Genomic DNA, 20,676 nt, shown 5'->3' on the forward strand with positions numbered 1-20,676 from the left:
TTCAGGAAGGTTACAGGATGAACCACCGCCAGGTAACGCTCAACACTGATCAGACAATAAAAGAAACGGGCGGTGGTAGTAAATCCTGTCAAAAACATTCTAACGTACCAAAGCTGTGGAAATTCTTTGGCAAGCAGAGTTATCAATGAACGCAGACATAGCATAATCTCACAGACAGAGATGTTCAGATTGAAGAATTCAGATGCTATTCCTCTTCCCGTCCCTTTGACAATAAGCCACAGAATATAGGAGTGTGTAGGAAGACCAAACAGGATATTTATGACATATAGTGTAACAATATATAGTGACTTGTTGTAATATCTGGATGTGTAGGTTATGTCGCACGTTTCATTTGTTGGAGATATGGCTGTTTCATTTGAGATGTTCATCGTGCAGCTGTATTTGATTTAACCTGAACAAAAATAAGGAATAGAATCAGACTGAAAACAAAACATCAAGCTATAATATAAACCAAGAAATGTATCATATATTTAACACAAAAAAACTTTTTTTGAGTAAGTGATATGATGATAAAATAATTGGTTACCGGAATATTTATAGTCAAATCTCTTCACTTCCACAACAGAAATGTCAGGTTGTCTTCAGAGCATCAGAGATCAACGTAGTTCTCTCTCACATTGTACAGCGCTGAATATGCCAGTTTAATTATTCAATGCACATTTGCATTGCTAGCACCATATCTGAGCTACGGGCATGCTTTACATAGAACAGCAATACATCATTTTGGTGGACAAAATAATGCTCAACAGGGTTAAGGGAAAAAAGTTTGAATCTTAATTTTACAAACTATTGAAAAACATCAGTACTGTTTCAGTTTTATAGAGCAATTTGTGTTTATATATATGATTTGACAGCTTTTACAATAACATATAAATGCACAACGTATACAGACATTTACACACCAACATATTTTCATGAGAAGATTGACAACTTCATGTCAGCTTTATGAAAATCAGAGCACAGGGGAATTTGTTTTTTTGGAGTACACAAAGAATGAGCATTTTACGTAATTCTTAATTCTTCAGAACTGAGTTATTAATGAAGGGGTTTAGATCAGCTATGGAGACCTACAGAAAGGCAGTTTGCCAACCCTGTAAAAGAAGAGAAGAGGCTGCACAAAACCAGGCAGAAAGAAAGACATAAGACTCAGTGCATCTAGTTCAGGGCTAGTAGGTACTGATAGAATATATTGAAATCCTGTGACTGAACCGGGAACGTAAGTGAATACTAAAGTCACGGTAGTTATTAGAATGACATAAAATGCTCTTTTCTTTATGTAATTGTCTTTTTCCCCCTCTCTCCCTCTCTGTCCAGGTCCTGGCTTCTTCAGAGCTCTGAGAACAGCCAAGCAGCAGAACAGGTTTATGGCGAGGAAGATTATGAAGTGGACCAGGTACAGGCATTTAAAAAAATGCATATTACATGGGTTTGCATGTGTCAGAATAAACACACAACATGCAATAATCATAATCCAGGTAACAGTGGAGAATACAACTTTGTATCTGAGATGTTTGTACTTCAGGAAGGTTACAGGATGAACCACTGCCAGGTAACGCTCTACACACACCAGACACTGAAAGAAACGGGCGGTGGCACTGAATCCTGTCAAAAACATTCTCACGTACCAAAACGGTGGAAATACTTTGGCAAGCAGCGTTGTCAATGAACGCAGACATAACATAATCTCACAGACTGAGATGTTCAGATTGAAGAATTCAGATGCTATTCCTTTTCCCGTCCCTTTGAAAATAAGCCACAGAATATAGGAGTGTGTAGAAAGACCAAAAACCACACTGATGATATATAGTATAATATTAGATGATAAATTGTTATAATATCTGGACACGTGGGTTATGTCACACGTTTCATTTGTTGGAGATATGGCAGTTTCATTTGAGATGTTCATCATGCAGCTGTATTTGATTTAACCTGAACAAAAATAAGGAATAGGATCAGACTAAATATCAATCTACAATATAAAAGAACATTTTTAATTTAACACTATAGCTTTAGCATTTGATGTATTTTTTAGTCTAAACATATGTTATCTGACTATTTACATTTAAATGATATGACAATAAAAAAATTGGTTACCGAAGTATTAATAGTCAAATCACTTCCTCAACAGAAATGTCCGGCTGTCTTCAGTGCATCGGTGATCAGTGCAGTTGTCTCTCACAATCTACAGCGCTGAATATGCTGTATGTCAGTTTTATTATTCAGTGCAGATTTAGCATTGCTATCATTACCATTTGAGCTACAGGCATGCTTTACATAGAACAGCAATACATCATTTTGTTGGACAAAGCAATGTTCAACAGGAATAATTGTATAAAATATGCTTAATTTTACAAGATAGTATTAAAAGTATTTCTAGAAAAACTTTTATTTATAAATATGGTATAATGGCTTTTACAAGAACAACATACAAAGAGTGATACATTTACACACCAATGCATTTTAATGTAAAGATGAATGTAACACAGTGAAGATTGACAGATCACAGGGCAGCTGTTTTAATGAAATACACAAACAATGGTAACCTTATGTACCTCTTTAGTTCTTAAAAAAATAGTTGCTATTGAAATGTATTAGATTAGCTATAGAGACCTGCAGAAAGGCAGTTTGCCAGCCCTGTGAAAGAAGAGAAGAGGTTGCACAAAACCAGCCAGAAAGAAACACGTAAGACTCAGTGAATCAAGCTCATGGTTAGCGGGTACTGATAGAATGTATTGTAAGGATGTGATTGTACTGTGAGCGTAAGTGATTACCAAAGTCACAGTAGTTAGTATAATGATTAGAAACGCTCTTCTCTTTGTGTGGTTTTCTTCTTCTCTCTGTCTCCCTCTCTCTCCAGGTCCGGGCTTCTTCAGAGCTCTTAGAACAGCCAAGCAGCAGAACAGGTTTATGGCGAGGAAAACTATGAACTGTGCCAGGTACAGGCATTTAGAAAGGAGTATATTACATGGGTTTACAATTCCCAGTGAAAACAGATTAAATGCAATGATCAATATCCAGGTAGCAATAGAGCATGCAACTTTGTATCTGAGAGGTTTGTACTTCAGAAAGGTTACAGGATGAAGCACTGCCAGGTAACGCTCGACACACATCAGACACTGAAAGAAACGGGCGGTGGTGATGAATCCTGACAAAAATATTCTAACGGACCCTAGGCTTGGAAATACATTGGCAAGCACGGTACTGAATGAACGCAGGCATAACATAATCTCACAGATAGAGATGTTCAGATTGAAGAATTCAGATGCAATTCCTCTTCCTGTCCCTTTGACAATAAGACACAGAATATAGGAGTGTGTAGGAAGACCAAACAGGATATTTATGACATGTAGTACAACATAATATGGTGCGTTATTATAATATCTGGACAAGTGGGTTATGTCACACGTTTCATTTGTTGGGGATATGGCTGTTTCATTTGAGATGTTCATCATGCAGCTGTATTTGATTTAACCTGAAAAAAAAGAGTAGAATCAAATGGAAAACAAAATATCAAGCTATAATATAATACAAAAAAATGATCATTTTTGTAATTTAGCATGAAAATGACAAAAACAGATGTGACAAAGAGCTTAACATACATATTATATGACTGTATAATATGATATTTTAAGATATGTAAACTTAACATTTAGATTGCACAGTTCAGTTATGTTTTAATTGTTAATGATATGTCTATAAAAATAACATTTTGAAGAAAAATAATTGGTTACCGAAGTAAGTCAAATCTCTGTCTTCAGTGCATCAGTGATCAGTGCAGTTCTCTTTCACAATCGACGACGCTGAATATGAATTAGTTAACCATAGATTCCTAGATTCTCACATGTTTGTATTTAAAAGTACTTTTTATACTTTTATTTTTTATACTATATCTCTGGTCTCTGTATTCATGCGTTTCTAGTCCTTGTTCCTACCCCATTTCTGAAAGTCTAGGTGTGGATAAATAACATTCAAGTGATAATATCTTATCCAACTTTGCCTAAAGCACTTAGTAAGCAAGTAAGCACTCAAATGAAAGTCTGATAACAGTACTGTCTCATATGTGGCTATTTGATGCAGCCTACAGGAAGCTGTGTGTCACTGCAAGTCAGATTTAATTCAATAATTGTTTTCACATTTAATTTTCATGCTAATTTCAAATGTTTCTTCTCAAAGAAAAAAAATCTCTTTGTTCTTGACATTAGAATTGAGTAAACACACAAAAAGTTTGAGAGAAGCAAAAGTTTTATTTATACAATTTTTGAGGGTTAAATATTCCTCTAATATCATACATACATTTCCTACTTACTTGTTAACAGCAGGATACTATAGGTCTTTATATGCTTAATACACAGACAAAGAATTGCATTTATATAAATAAAATAGTTATATTGCTCAGTATAACATTTGTGTTGCAGTCTGTTCACACCTGTTCAAAAACATTTTCATACTATTTATATAATCGAGAGAGATTGATAGCATGGAAATTGAACACAGGACATTTGTTTTTACTGAATAGAACAAACAGTGAACATGACGCTGTGACATCTGTTATCCACCGGGCACTTTTTGTGCAGTGTTTTTACAATAGTAGGCTAATAAATGGGTTATGCACTCACTGAAACCTACAGAAGGGCGGTTTGCCGAACTTGTGATTATAGATTAAAGATTGCACAAAACCGACACAGATCAGGCACCGAAAGAAATAACCATGATTTGATGACAAATCTAGACAAAACCTCAGTGTCCCAGAGCCAGGAAAATGTATTGAGCATTGCAGACTGAAAATAATCTCACATACAGAGAGGTTCAGAGTGAAGGATTTGGAGGAAATTCTGTTCCTCTGCCTGTGACAATAATCCACACCATGTAGGAGTATGTAGAAAGGTCGAACAGGAAATGAATGACGTGTGATACAACGTCATAGGGCAGTAGTTTATTTCCTAGCATAATGGTGATGTTACGTGCCGGAGCTGTGGTAGCTTCCATTGAAATGTTCATAGTGTTTGAACCTTTTGACAGTCGATGAGATTCGTGTATTCAGCCAATCGTTGGATTTAGGGATTGGTAATATAATCAACAATACAGCAGATGCATATACTGACGGACTCCAATCCATAATGTCTTGTGAAGTCAAGTGTTTTTAATCAACAAATCCATCAGCATGCCATTGTCACTTCTGGCCATTAATTCATATGAAGACATTAATTGCTGTGAAGTTTTTATCAGCTATTTGGACTCTCATTCTTATGGCACCCATTCACTGCATAGCAAGCGAATCTCAAGCAAAAGCTGTCCTGTCACGTGTAAAATTAAATTCCGATGATGTGATTTGCATGGAACAGTTTTGGATTTAATTTAAATGCTAAGTGCATCTAAACATGACCTCTCTCGACAGGAGGATAGCTTTAAACAAGGTTGTAAGAATATAAATACTGCATATTTTTAATTATTTTTAATTATTATTGTTTTTTTTTTTGAATGTAGGCATGAAACTGCCTTCAGTGGTTTGCAAAAGGAAGCAATCCTGAAGCACTGAAAAAAGCATTAGATGATCATCTTCCTCAAATTTTCCACATTTAATAAGAAATATAAGTTTAATACAATGTGATCATATTGGGAATCGAGCATAAAAAAGAAACAACAAAAAAAGAGGTTTTCATGATTTCCTTCACTTTCAAAATCCATACAAGTTGGAGACAGAAGATGATTTACTGACATTTAAAGAAGGGCGGTTTGTCCACCCGGTACAGAAAAAGAAAAGGATACACCAAACCGGCCAATTCAAAACAAGCAAAACTAACAGAAAAAATAGTGGATATAAATTTTTTCGAACATAAAAAAATCAGACTTGCGATAGTATATGGACCATATATGAAAACAATAGTAAAAGTAATTATCTGAATGACATGAAATGCTCTTCTCTTCGTGTGGTTTTCATCCTCTCTCTCTTTTCCTCTCTCTCCTGGTCCTGACTGCTTCAGAGCTCTGAGAACAGCCACACAGCAGAACAACTGGATGGAGAGGACAGGGATGAGCTGTGACAGTATGAAACCAAATAATGGCACAGAAGCTGATGAAAGCAAAAACAAAGTAATGACCCCACAGGAGGCGAAACTTGCCACCCAGACAATAACAGAGCAGATCACTCTATATCTGAGAGGTTTGTACTTCAGAAAGGTTACAGGATGAACCACCGCCAGGTAACGCTCAACACAGATCAGACACTGAAACAGAGGATGTCCGGTTGTGGCCAGTCCTTGTACAGAAAAGGTAGCCGTGAGAAGCAATTGAAACTTATATGCGAGAAGATTCAAGACAGAGTTCAAAGAGAGGATGATCTCACAAATAGACAGATTGAGGCTGAAGAACTCCGCTGCGAGTCCATTGCCTGTTCCTGTTACTATGAGCCAAATCACATAGGAGTTGGTAGGAAGACTTAAAATCAGGCTGATGATGTCTATCACTGAGGCCATTTTAAAAACAAATACCTCTTTAGTGTAATTAGAAAAGACATAATCAGAAGTGTTTAATCCGTTAGTGGTGAAGATCTCACTGGAGATGTTCAATACTTCGCTGTGCGCAGTCATCTGATCTAAGAAAGAGAGTTGCAAGTGTAAGCCCAACATAGTAAAATTATTCTAAACATAATAAAATATAAATCTTTGTATTTTTGCTTTTTAACACTTGTACTGAATATACGACTGTATGTGCGATTATATATTAACGACTTTCGAAACTAGTATCACAAAACAAGCAAGCAGCAGTAACCAAGCAATTACGCAGTTATTTTTGCAAATTATATAATTCAGAGAGTGTTATAGTCACCTATAGAGCTGAACGTTCTGCCTCGGTTTATGCGTTTAGTGTGGAGATGCACCTTGCACTTTTTACTCGGTGATGGATACAGATGCCCCCATATGCAAATATCTTGCTTATAGGCTACATACAGTATATGACATGACATAATGTTATATTCTTTAACTATGTATACCTTCAGGTATATATAGTACCTATTTAAAAAAAGCAGTAATTATCAGCAGTGAATTTGTAAAAATGGGCTAAAAAAGGATATTTCTGCAACAAAAATATGTTCACAAAAGCCATTGATCAGCCGGCTGACAGCACGTGTCATAGAAATTCATCCAGAGCTGAACATGATGACCACCTGCTTTTAATAACCACTAGCCTGTGATTACAAAATAAGTCTAAAGTAAGACCAACTCGGCCAGTGGCTTTGTCCGAAATTACCTCAAACCCTGCACTATTTGATGGAGCAGCAGTTTGTAGACATGCATCAAGTGCACTCATTCATTCCCTTAATGCACACATCTGTTCAATGAAGCTGAGAAAAGGTATGAATTGTTTTACACTGCAACGTTGCAAATGTATAAATCACATTATAAGATAAATAAAGGAGGTAACCGTAATTTAAACGCTGATATATAGGCCTACTGCTTATTGAAGACCATTAGAGTGCCCCCAGATGACCTTTTCTTTAGTTAACAACAATGCTAGCTCAGTAAATTAGCAACAATTTATTTCGATATAGTCCACTTCAGACATTCTACTAGCATGTCAACTTATTTTACTAAACCTAAATCTTTACTGTCTACTCTGAGAGTTAGTAGACAAGTAGTTGGCAAATTAATGACAATTAGTTGACATGTAGTCACAAAGTTACTTAAAGTTAGTAGAATGAAGTGGACTATCGAAATAAAGTGTAACCAGTTAGCAAAAAACACAGGAAAGTGGTTGTCTCTCTTGAAAGTAACCATATTAAGCAATCAAATACAGGATATACAACCTTGCGCTGCTTCATTAAACTTTACAATGCTTTTTTGGAGCTTAACAACCACAACAGTGCCACTTGACAATTAAACCCATTCATTCAATGCACTTAAAATGCATTAATCATAATGCAATAACATACAATCTGGAATTAAAGACAATATTCACATGTAAATAATCAAAACTATTTAATATCCAGAAATACAAGTCAATTTTTGTAAAATAGTTGCATGTTTTATGATGAACAGAGGCAAGATAATTTCCCGGAACGGTGCAGATACAAAACAGGCTGCACAAAACCACCCAGAATAAAAAAAGCAAAACTTATAGGCAAGACAGCTAAAATATCTTGTTGTATTAAGATATAGAGCATTGATGAGATAATAAAGGGTGCATAAATGACTAACATTGTCACAGTAGTTATCAAAATCAGATAAAATGCTTTTCTCTTCATTTCATTTTCTTCTCTCTTTCTCTCTCCTGACCGCTTCAGAGCTCTGAGAACAGCTAAACAGCAGAACAACTGGATGCAAAGGAAGACAAGAAACTGCAGAAGGATGAACCACGTAAATGCATCAGTGTTGTTTGACAGAAAGATAAACATAGAGAACAAACAGGAGCCAACACCTAAAAGCCAGACGACAACAGAAGAGACCGTTTTATATCTAATTGGCTTGAACTTCAGAAAGGTTACTGGATGAACCACTGCCAGGTAACGCTCTACACAGATCAGACACTGAAACAGGGGACGAATGGTGATAGCTAGTCCGAGTGAAAGTCTCTGTATTGTTACAAAAATTGGAAACTTTTCCGACAGCAGAAAGGCTAAAGAAGACACAGAAAAAAATATCTCGCAAACATTGAGATTGATGTTGAAGAATTCCGATGCGGCTCCATTTTTTCCTCTGATAATAATAAGCCACAAGACACAGAAGTATGTAGGAACACCAGTCAGTAGATTCAAGCACAGAACAGCTATCCGAAGGCCATCTGTTGATGAAGACGTGTGTGTTGTGATGTTGCTGTGATATTGAACCTCAGGTGAGGTGAAGTTCTCTCTGGAGCTGCTCATCTGCTCAGAGCCTCTGACATTCAACATATCAATCAAATCATAGCCAGTCAACAAAAGAAACAAGCTATACTGTTCATGCATATCTCACATTACATGAAAAGTGTTCAATTCAATGCTGTAAATGGTCTAATATTACTTTGTAAGATTTACTGGCATTTTCAGGTGGAACATTATTTTAAATAACTACAAAAATCAGCAATCAGTTAATAAAGTTTTTTTTGCAATTTACCTACATTTAGAATAATTAAAATGTGACTTTTTTTGTAATGTTCTAGAACCTATATTCTATAAAACTAATCATTTGAAATCCCTCTCTACATAACAGCTTATCTAAAGTTGCCCATAATTTGACTGATAAATGTAGAGACATTCTAATATATTATTAAGCTGAAGAAAAATGCTAATAAATAATAATTACATTGTTCGTCACCTGAAGAGTGAACGTCGCCTTTCTGGATCACTGAATATCTTTAAACCGACGTGGATATTTATACATGCTGTCACAAGGATATAATACTACATATTACATAAAAAAACAAATAGATAAAACATTTGAATAGAAGAGATAGTAGAGTTTACATAAATGTGGAAAATTCACATTTGAAAGTTTCTGATATATATTTACATTAATGCAAATCATTTTGTGGGATATGATGCTCACCTGATGAAATTAAATCAGCAAAGCTTTTTATCTCATGTGAAAAAAACTAAGTAAAACTAAAAGTCAACCAATACCTGTCAATGTCGTTTATCTTTAACTAGAACAAACACACTTTTTTATAGTACTATAAAGTTTGTCTAACAAAACAACAGATACAGATATTTTATAAATGAAAAAAGACATTTGTTAAGGATTATTATTTCATATATATTATATGTGATGAAGGTGAAGAACAAGTTGCACAAAAAACATCCAGGATAAAACAAAGACTAAACAAGAAAGAAATGTTTCTGTAGACTCCTATGCAAACATGACAACCAAGGTTACAGTAGTTAAACACTTACTGTAAATTTTAGTTTAATTCAAATTTACTCAAGGATACACTCTCCAATAGCCATTTTCCAGTTTTGCCACTTCCCATTTTGTAGCGTTTTCTACATTCAGTTAACTTAGTGAAAGTGGTTTGATTAAGTAAAGCCTCATGGGAAACATTTAAATGTCATTTTAGGGTTAAAATGACTGAATTCAAGTGGACCTTGATCAAAGACAGAACAGATAAACACTAAAAATGTTGCCGTATTCAACCTTTTTGGCACTTTACAACCAGCAGTTAGCCTTGCTGTAACGCAACAGTACAACTTTCTATTTAAACTAATCAATTCATATAATTTAAAAGTTCTAATGCAAGAGCAAACTGGAATTAAAGAGTATAGTATACATAGTGTACAAAACTGTTGTTTGTTTTATGAGGAACAGCAGAGGCAGGAGCATTTCCCAGAACGGTGCAGATACAGAAAAGGCTGCACAAAACCACCCAGAATGAAAAACACTAAACTAATAGGCAAAAGTGAATAATCTTGTTCTATCAGAATACAGAATGATGAGATAATGAAGGGGGCATATATGATTGCCATTGTCACTGTAGTTATCAAAATCAGATAAAATGCTTTTTTCTTCATGTCGTTTTCCTCCTCTTTCTTTCTGTCTCCTGGTCCAGACCTCTTTAGAGCTCTGAGGACAGTCACGCAGCAGAACACCTGGATGGAGAGGAAGAGAAAGAACTGCAGAAGGACGAACCACGTGAATGCAATAATGTTGTTTGAGAGAAGGATAAACAGAGAGCACAAACAGGAGCCAACACCTAACAGCCAGACGACAACAGAAGAGACCGCTTTATATCTAATTGGCTTGTACTTCAGAAAGGTTACTGGATGAACCACCGCCAGGTAACGCTCAACACAGATCAGACACTGAAACAGGGGACGAATGGTGACAGCGAGTCCGAGTGAAAGTCTCTGTAATGTCCTTAAAATGGGAAACATTTGCGACAGCAGGAAGGTCAAAGAAGACAGAGCGAAAAATATCTCGCAAACATTGAGATTGAAGTTGAAGAATTCCGATGCAATTCCATTTGTTCCTCTGATAATAAGCCACATGACATAGAAGTATGTAGAAACACCAACGATTAGATTAATGCACAGAACAACAGTCTGTATAGCATCTATTGGTGCAGATGTTGTTGTGATGTTGCTGTGAGATTGAACCTCAAGTGAGGCGAAGATCCCACTGGAGTTGTTCATCTGCTCAGAGTCTGTGATAACTGCGAAATTAACAAAGTATCAGTCAAACCACAGCCAGTAGACAAAAATGTACTGAAAGACTGGTGTAGGTAACAATTTTCACACTGAAACTGCTAGTAAGTTCAAAAAAACAATTGCTACAAATCTGTAAGTAATGTATTAGACATTAAATTGCAAAACAGAATGACTGATAGTATATTTTTTTAATTAAACTAAAATAGTCTTTGCTTTGTAACTAAAAATTACAGTGTTAAAATAACGATTAATTCTCAGTTTACAATTATAAAGTTGACTCTCCAATTTACTTACTTTAACATTTACAATAATTAAAATGCGAAACCTCTTTTCTATAAAATAAATGAATGTCAACCCCACTTTACATAACACCTTAACTAAAGTTGCCATAATTCTCATAATCTGACAGAGTCATTATAAAGTATTATTAAGGTCATAAAATAAATAATTTTTTATGTCACCTGAAGAGTGAATGTCTTCTCTCTGGATCACTTTATATTTTTAAACTGACGTGGATATTTATACATGCTGCCACGAGGATATAATGCTACATATTACGTAAAAAAACAAATAGATAAAACATTTGAATGAAATAGACAATAGAGTTTACATAAATGTGGATAATTCACATTTGAAAATTTGTGATACGTATTCACATTAATGCAAATCATTTTGTGGGATGTGATGCTCCCTAGATATAATAAAATCAGGGAAGCTTCTTTTTCGACATGATAAGATATATACAGCGAGTGAAGCTGAATGTCATCCAATACAATACATCAACACAAGTACCGGTCTTCTTTTTTAAAATAAAAGTGGATGCTACAAAACTGGTTTATATTTGCCTGAGCAGTTGTTTGGGTGGCTTGCCAATGTACAATATTAGTTTTCTCTTAATAAATAAAATAAGTAAGCTTGTTCAGAATTCTTGTGGGGTGAAGAATTTATTGAAGACGACAGCATATAGATCATTTGGTTGGTATATGCTTTACAGACAGTTTTTGTAGATTGCATCTAAGCAGTCTCAATGTAAATAACTAAATTTAAACATAATATGGCATATTTGGTGTTTTATGTAAAGCTCAACATAGGACACTAAATATACACATTAAACACATTATACACATTAAATGTAATATGATTGTGATAAATTTATTTACGTCCCCTGCACAGATAAATTACAAAGTTTTTTTTACATTTTCAAAGAAGTGAATGTTTTACCATTTTATATAATCTATTAAAGAGCAGACAGAGGCAGAATAGTTTCCCAGTCTGATGCAGATAAAGAACAGGTTGCACAAAACCAGTCAGAATAAAACAACAGTGACTAAGTAACCAGAAAAGTGAAGCATCCTTCAGTTCTTCGTGTTCCAGAACAGTGAAGAATCCAATCAAAATGAAAGGTCCAAGCATGACCGTGAAGGTTACTGCATTTATTAGGATGAGATAAAATGCTCTGCTCTTCATGTTGTTTTCCTCCTCTCTCTTTTTCCCTCTCTCTCCTGGTCCTGACTGCTTTAGAGCCCTGAGAACAGCCACGAGACAAAACAGCTGGATGGAGAGGTAGAAAAGGAACTGCACTGAGATGAGCCATGTATATGACTTCACGTTCAGAGAAGTTAGTATGATCATGGTGACAAAACAGAATCCAAGAGTGATTATCCAGACAGCAGCGCAGCAGATCACTCTGTATCTGAGAGGTTTGTACTTCAGAAAGGTTACAGGATGAACCACCGCCAGGTAACGCTCCACACAGATCAGACACTGAAACAGAGGACGACCGGTGATGCCTATTCCTTGTAAAAACCACTGTAATAACACCAGATGTGCAGCATTTTCTAACAGATATAATAAAGTAATCAGAGAGTAAATTAAATCGCAAACTGTGAGATTGAAACTGAGGAATTCTGATGGTATTCTTCTTCCTCGAGCAATTACCCACAAAACATAGGAGTGTGTTGGAACTCCAAACAGTACATTAAAACTTAGCAAACCAGTTCTGAAACCAATCAGTATCAAATCTTTATTTGTCAAGAGACTGGTGGATGGATGAACCTCAGATGAGGTGAAGTTCTCAGTTGAGACATTCATGTTTAGTGCCTAATACATATGTCTGTAAATGTATATTCATCTAGTCGTAACCTACAAAGAAGAGAAAAAGAAAGAGACAATACAGGGTGTTTCAATCAGACCAATCTACATTGCACTAGATTAGGTGTAAGAGTTAACAAGAGCTAATAGAAACCCTTTGACATTTCAATAGTATTAAACATGTATACAAATATAAGTATACAATCTAAATTTATATAATAGCTGATGGATAAACAAATCCAAGTTTAAAGAGTTTACCTCGAGTGAAGTTACACCAGACATCCACCTCTGTGCAGTGGGTTCTGAAGAATGACTAAAGATATTAGAGTATGATTACATAAATGTGGCATGTGCCATGCAAATATTTTGATTTATCAAAATAATGTTTAAAAAGACAAATAACACTCTTGAAAACCTGTTCAATGTTTAAAGGGTTACTCCACCCTACAATGAAAATGTTGTTATTAATCACCTACCCCGATGTCGTTCAAAAGCTTGGAGCACAATTTAAGATATTTTGGATGAAAACCAGGAGGCTTTATATTTAAACAACTGATGGCAGATGGAGTATTCAGATGATGTCTTTCATACTTTTCTGGGCCTTGACAGTGTTCACTACTTGGCAGTCGATGGGACAGTCACAAGCCTCTCGGTATTCATCCTGAATATCATAAATTGCATTATGAAGACGAACAAAGCTTTTACCGGTTTGAAACGACATGGGGGTAAGTGATCAATGACAATAAATTTTATATTGCGGTGGAGCAACCCTTTAAAAGGAAAACAGTTCTGTTGAAAGACTCCCTTTGACATTTTAATAACTAAAAGTAACTCTTTAACTACATGTAAACTAATTCTCGTTAATTTGAAACCACATGTCTACTAACTCTTAGAGTAGACTGTTAGGGTAGGTTTAGGGTTACTAGAATACGTTGACTAATTTTTGACTTGCAAAGTTTCTCATAGTCAGTACTGTATCTTGTATGTTGTAGACCCATTAAAATAAAGTGTTAGAAGATATTAAGCAGACAGTCTACTAATAATCTAATGACTGTTAGTTGTAATTGCAAAGTTACTGTTAACAGAATGTAAATAAACATTTCCAGTGTTTTGACTTTGGTGTAGAAAAAAGGACTGAATGGTCACGACAATTTGAGTTTTATTAAATACCTAACTGAATTGTCTTCTAAAAAGTACACTCATATAATCTGCATAGAAAACAACAAAATATGTCTATATGTTTTTTTCATTCTCATTTACACATTTTAAATAAAATTACAGAGAACATTACACAAACTTTCATTTAAAAACAGAACACATGCAAACCAAAATCTACAAAATCTGACATTTATTCACTTTGTAAAAAACGGAAACAGAAGAGTTTCCCAGCTCGGTGCAGATAAAGAGCAGGTTGCACGAAACCAGATACAATAAAACAACAGAGACTTAAAAACCAGATCAGTTTTACTTTTTTCTCTTCTATCAATTGCAGACCACGAATGAATCCTGTGATAGTAAAAGGTAAAAACATGACAACCAAGGGTACAGTACTTATTAGAATGAGATAAAATGCCCTTCTCTTTGTGTTGTTTTCCTCCCCTTTCTCTCTCCTCCTCTCTCCTGGTCCAGATTGATTCAGAGCTCTGAGAACAGCCACGAGACAAAACAACTGGATGGAGAGAAAGAAAATGAACTGCACCGAGAAGAACCATGTATATGCCTCAATATTAGAAAACATTAGCATTATCGTGGCACCAAAACAGGATCCAAGAGTGAGTACCCACGCCACAGCGCAGCAGATCACTTTATATCTGAGAGGTTTGTACTTCAGAAAGGTTACAGGATGAATCACCGCCAGGTAACGCTCAACACAGATCAGACACTGAAACAGAGGACGACCGGTGACGCCGAGTCCTTGTAAAAACCGATGTACTTCCTCTAGATGTGCGAATATTCTTAACGGATAAAACAAAATAATCAGAGAGTAAATTAAATCACAAACTGTGAGATTGAAGTTGAGGAATTCTAATGGAATTCTTCTTCCTCGAGCAATAAGCCACAAAACATAGGAGTGTGTAGGAACTCCAAACAGTACATTAAAACTTAGCAAACCAGCCCTGAAACCATCCAGTAACAAATCTTCATATGTCGTCATGATTGTTGTGTAGGGATGAACCTCAAGTGAGGTAAAGTTCTCAGTGGAGACATTCATGTTCAGTGCCTTTCTCCAATTTTAATCTACAAAGAAGATAGAATTATTGAATGTCATACTAGACATATACAGGATGTAATTGAATAAATCAAATCGCTCTTTCAGATCACACCCATCAACATTAGTTTGTGTACTAGTGTAAGATTATACATTTTTTTATAGCAAAATTTCCCTTTACATGCATTTGAATGTGTTATCTGAATGATAAAATTAATCTTAATTACAAGTTACCACAATGATAGCATAAAATATTTAATGTGGATACTGTCAACCCAAAAGGATTTTGGTACCTGAAGTCACGCCATCCAGCTCTGCACAGTGTAGAATGACTATAATACATGTTACAGCATGAATCCATAAACACCTCACATGTGACATGCAAATATTTAGATTTATCAACATAAGGCTCAAAGAGACAAACAAAAGACTCTCCTGGAAAACATAATGTGCAAATATGTGGAAGATTTCCTTTTGTTTTAAGGTTTTTTGTAAAATTTGGTGAGATGGTTAATTTTAGCATGTGTTGTAAGAATTGACTGTGACAAGGCCCTTTAAATGTATTTAATTTTTAATTCTAGTTGAAAGTAAGAGTAATATAGATATAGTTGCATATAGATATAAACAACAGATATAAACAATATAGTCTATTGAAAGTTTACAATAGTAATAACTTGTTATACACAAAAGAGATTTAAATAATAACAATAAACCAGAAAAACGTTGACACAAACCATACTTTTAAAATAAAGAGTAAGTCTTCCAAAACACACACAGTTCTGGTTGTGCTAATCACATTAAGAGCATACTTTTGTTAGTTTTTTGTAGCTGTAATGATTCTTTGTAGGTTTATGTTGCTGTAATGTCAGACTGTCTATGCAAATACAAATGAATTGATTTAGTGACAGTTTTTTCTATAATATTGCTTTACAAGAACAGAGGAAGAAGAGTTTGCCAACTCTGTGCAGATAAAGAACTGGTTGCACAAAGCCAGTCAGAATAAAACAACAAAGACTAAAAAACCAGATCAGTGATACTTCTTTCTGTTCCAGAATTGTGAGCAATCCAGTGAAAATAAAAGGTACAAACATGACAAGCAATGTAACAGTAGTGATTAGAATGAGATGAAACGCTCTTCTCTTCATCCTGTTTTTCTCTTCTCTCTCTCTCCCTCTCTCTCCTGGTCCTGACTGCTTCAGAGCTTTGAGAACAGCCACGAGACAAAACAACTGGACGGAGAGAAAAGGTAGGAACTGAATAAAAATGAACTGCGTATATGCCTTCATGTCAAATAACAATAATGTGACCATGGAGGTAAAACAGGATCCAAGAGTGATTATCCAGACCAAAGAGCAGCAGATCACTCTGTATCTGAGAGGTTTGTACTTCAGAAAGGTTACAGGATGAACCACCGCCAGGTAACGCTCTACACAGATCAGACACTGAAACAGAGGACGACCGGTGACGGTAAGTCCTTGTAAAAAACGATTTAGTAAGTCCAGTATTTGTAATCTTTGTGAAATATAAATAAAAAAAATCAGAGAGTAAATAATTTCACAAACTGTGAGATTGATGTTGAAGAATTCTGATGGAATTCTTCTTTCTCTTGCAATTAACCACAAAACATAGGAATGTGTAGGAACTCCAAACAGTACGTTAAAACTTAGCAAAGCGGTCCTGAAACGGTTTAGTATCAAATCGTCATATGTCGTGAGATTAGAGGAGGGATGAACCTCAGACGAGGTGAAGTTCTCAGTGGAGACGTTCATGTCCAGTCCCTTGTTAATATGTAATGTCTATTTGTCTAATTGTAATCTACAAAAGAGACAGAGAAATCTAAATGTCATACAAGACCGTACAGGGTGGGATTGAATGAATCAAATCATACTGATTTAATCACACCTAGCAAAGTGAACAGTGTAGGTTATTATCAGCTAAAACGTTTATGAGTAAACATTCATGGCATTCAAGTTCAAACAAATCTTTCCTTTTTACTCATATTGAATTAAAACAGGAAAATCTTATCTTTTTCTTGAATGCATTTTTAAGCATTAAATCAAGTTCAGACACATTTTATACCAACAACCAACTGATCTATAGTAATCCAAATGATAGCTAATCTGCATTAATAGCCTAAAACGTTTAAACAGATAACCGCAACGATATTATAAAAAGAGTTTGTCACCTTAAGACTGAAGTCACCCCAGAGCTTTTCTACAGTGTTCTGTAAACTGATTAAATATATGAGCCTCGTTACACAAACACCTAACATGTGACATGCAAATATTTACAAACATGAAAAATCTCAAAAAGCAAAATAAATCTCACACATACAATTTTATTTAGTTGTGCTGACACAGCCGCATTATGAGGCCACAGCCAAATTATGAGGCGCAACGACATTTAGAATATATCTATATATCTATGGTTTGCACTGATTTTTACCTGTGCTCATAAAACCTGAGCAGGGTTAACAGTGCTTTCGCTATTGATTGACAACTCTCATGTTCCCATGTTGAGAGAAATTGCGAGTGAGTAAGGAAATGTCGCGTGCGTGCATTGGTTTCTAGAATAAATGTGAACATGTTTTGCACAAAAACAGATTCGGTATTCCTCAAAATGAATAAAAACAGTGAAAGACGCATGCATCTGTAATAAAACATCCCTCACACGGCTCCGTGTAGCGAACACATGCATTTTTATATGATATAAATATCCATATTTCAAACATACAATGTTGCGGGACGCATGCGTTGCGTGCCTCTGAGAAATGCAGGAGCAAAGGAAACAAAGTTTAAACGAAGGAAAACCAGACTTCTCTTATATCGAAATCCTCAAGCGGTTCTCTATACAAATCCTCGTTGTGCTTTCAATTTGTGAGCGTCATTTTGTTTTGTTCTCTCTTCGTGCTCATCAAGAGTCATCCGCCAGAACGCCTTGCACGTTTTATTATGTATTTGCACATTTTATTTCACGTCTTCTGAACTGTTAACTGATAATAAACGTAAATGCTTTTCCCACTAGTCTGAAGGGCTCTGGCCTCATAACTGTCTTATATGTTGCAGATTATCATGGCTGATTATCATCTGAATTTTGTGCTAAGAATGCAGTGTTCAAATTGAGTGTCTGATAAATCATCCACTTTTATTAATATATGTACGCCAACATTAAGATGTGAATGATAGTGTCAGAAACACAAAATAGTAAACAAATAAGGCTGTATATAATAAACATCGGTAACTACAATTTTGACATAAAAAAATAAATATAATAGAAATACATAAAATCAATATTGTATTTTATGTCATTTTGATGACTTTAATGTTAATAGTTGACTTTAACATCATAAGCTCTAATTTAAAGAAATAAAATGTAATGTTTTTTTTGTGCGATTCAAGTAGATCGCTAATGCAGGCTTTTATTGAGAACAGAGGCAGGAGAATTTCCCATATCTGTGTAGATAAAGAACGGGCTGTAAAAAACCAGCCAGAGCGAAAAAAATAAAACCAGCATTCCATAGTACTTGAACGAATATTTCTTCCACAAGAGTAAACAATGCAGCAATAATGAAGGGTAGATATATGACAAACATGTTCACGGTAATAATTAGAATGAGATAAAAGGCTCTTCTTTTAACATGATTCTCTTCCTCTTTCTCTCTCCCTTTCTCTCCTGGTCCTGACTTCTTCAGAGCTATGAGAACCGTCAAACAGAAATACAACTGAATGGAGATGTAGAATAGAAGCTGCGTCAGGAAGAACCACGTGTATATGTACAAGGTAGACATGGTGACCATGCAGACCGAACAGGAGCCAAGAGTCACTATGGACACTGCAATGGAGCAGATCGCTTTATATCTGATCGGCTTGAACCTCAGGAAGGTTACAGGATGAACCACCGCCAGGTAACGCTCAACACTGATCAGACACTGAAACAGAGGACGACCGGTGATCCCTAGTCCTATTAAAAATATCGCTAATGACGAAATACCTGGAAACCAATTTGACATGATAAAAAACACACAATTCAGGCAGGTACCAATCTCGCAGATGGAGAGACTGAGGTTGAAGAACTCTGATGCGACTCCACTTCCTGCTCCTCTGAAGATGAGCCAGATCACGTAGGTGTGCATTGGAAGACCAAACAGGAAATTAAAGCTGTACACAGCAATATCCATAATGTTAACTTGTTGTGTTGCTGTGAAGTTCATAGATGCTGCAGATGTGAAGTTTACTGTCAAGTTAGTCATCTTCTCTTGTTTATCTTCTCAGCTCAGAAGCTGGTGAGTCATCAATAATGCAACAGTGATTTACTGAAAGAGAAAAGTATATATGTACCCAGACACTTTTTTGTGTAGAAACAATTACTACGCAGAAATTGCTAGTACATTAAAGAAATATCAAAACTGATATATATATATATATATATATATATATATATATATATATATATATATATATATATATACCTGGTAACCAAGCAACATCAAATATTTTTATATCCATAGTAGTAAACTTTATATTAATGTAAACAATAGCCTTTGTTTGCATTGTTTGCAAAACAAATAATTTTCTGTCATATTTGCTTTGAATTGCCATCTGTCTGAGACAGCTTATTTTACATACTCATTCATCTTTATAAGCTTTAAGCGTAGTAATCACAATAACATTAAAAAGTATTATTGTTCAGTGGAAAAAAGTGTCACCTGAATGAGCGATTGCTCTGGATCCGCGCCAGTTCCCGTGTAGTTTTGAAGACTGATTTCACAGCTGTCACAGGGATTTATATGTATGACTTCAAATACTACACACCACATTAAAACCTAAAATGCAAATATGAGATTAAATACGAGATGGCCCCTCTTAGTAACGATCAAAACATTTGTCTATAAAACAATGCAAATCGTCGACGTATTCTTTTATATCCTTCTATACAAATAATTGCATGTAATTTAAGGCATGTTCTAATCCATGTTTTTCATAAAAACGCACCTGGTTGTGTTGTAGGTACAGTATGTGCAGATCTTGCATGCACTTTTTTGTAAACAACCATGCAATCATTGGCTGGCCTGGAAATGTCTACAGGTTCAGACTTTACATGAAACTTAGTTATCAGTGGAGATATATTCATAATTTGATGGAAAAAACATTAAAAAAATTTTATAGCTAATGAACATAAACATTAATGTTTCTGTCCACTTGGATTATACAGTTTTAAACAATCTATCTAATAAACTTAA

The sequence above is a fragment of the Puntigrus tetrazona genome, unplaced genomic scaffold, assembly GCF_018831695.1.
Source record: "Puntigrus tetrazona isolate hp1 unplaced genomic scaffold, ASM1883169v1 S000001111, whole genome shotgun sequence".
Lineage (NCBI taxonomy): Eukaryota > Metazoa > Chordata > Actinopteri > Cypriniformes > Cyprinidae > Puntigrus > Puntigrus tetrazona.